Consider the following 1094-nt stretch of genomic DNA (forward strand, 5'->3'; position numbering starts at 1 on the left):
TATATATATATATATATATGTAAACATATTCACAACCATTTATCGGTTTCAAATATTTATATAAAAAGAAGCTTCATATAGGTTTAGGTAAATAAAAAAGGAAATTTTAATGATGAGTTAAATATGTTAGTAAGTAAGATAAGAGTTCCCTTCAGTGTTTACAAAATAGAAAAAAATCAAAAACAATATTATTTGCAAGAAATATGACTCATTTACGAGACAACATTTAGGAAACAAAACTGTTTTTTGCCAATGTATGTATGTATGTATGTATGTATGCATGTATGTATGTACGTACGTACGTATGCATGTATGTATGTATGTATGTATGTATGTATGTATGCATGTATGCAGTTTCAAATATATACTTATATACATATAAATATATGCATATTTAAATGTACATATATATTTGTATTTGTATGATATAAGTGTGTGTGTGAGTGTGTGTTTGAGTGTGTGTGCATGTTTGTGTTTGTCACCATGTGTGTGAGTCTGTGTTTGTGTGTATGTATACTCAGAAAGAGAGAGATAGAAATTGATAGCGAGAAAGATAGAAATACCGTGAGAGCACGCTTTTATGATTTTTCGTGTGTGCATGTTTCGTATGTGTTTCTTATAACAACCACACAGTGGTTTACTGAAACTTCCATAACATTATGAAAAACTTCTGTGTTACACACAATTGAATGTCTGATGATTTTGGCCGATATTACGACTCATATTCGTCGTCATCTCCTCCGGGTATTACATCGATTTTACGTGCACACACACAGGCTGTGGCTACATGGATGACACTTGGTTTATAAACGTACAGTCCATCAACACATGTAGCTGTACGTTTCAGGACAGTCATTGCAGTATACACCATCACGCATTGGTGGTTACTGTCAGAGTCCAGACAGTCTGTACAGCGACACACGACTTCAGTGAGCGATGGAGGAAAATATGTCGAATTGTGGGTAATTTTCAGGTACCATGGGCAGGTTGAACGTTCGCGAATGATATCAGTAGATACAGAAGATGTTGGGCAAGTTTTATCCCCTTCGGTCAGTTCTTGTTGGTCACTTCCTGCTGGAGCTATTTCAGCTGGT

The 1094-nt window shown here is 34.9% G+C and overlaps 1 protein-coding gene and 1 long non-coding RNA gene across 2 annotated transcripts in view; one reads left to right on the plus strand and one right to left on the minus strand.

Moving 5' to 3' along the window:
• The window catches only part of LOC106868542 (interleukin 17-like protein), a 55926-nt gene that overhangs the window by 51978 nt on the left and 2854 nt on the right, over positions 1-1094 (minus strand). The gene's annotated exons all lie outside the window — the stretch shown is intronic.
• Positions 1-1094, plus strand: part of LOC128247067 (uncharacterized) — a 7355-nt gene that overhangs the window by 4382 nt on the left and 1879 nt on the right. The gene's annotated exons all lie outside the window — the stretch shown is intronic.

Source organism: Octopus bimaculoides, chromosome 1, assembly GCF_001194135.2.
Source record: "Octopus bimaculoides isolate UCB-OBI-ISO-001 chromosome 1, ASM119413v2, whole genome shotgun sequence".
Taxonomy (NCBI): domain Eukaryota; kingdom Metazoa; phylum Mollusca; class Cephalopoda; order Octopoda; family Octopodidae; genus Octopus; species Octopus bimaculoides.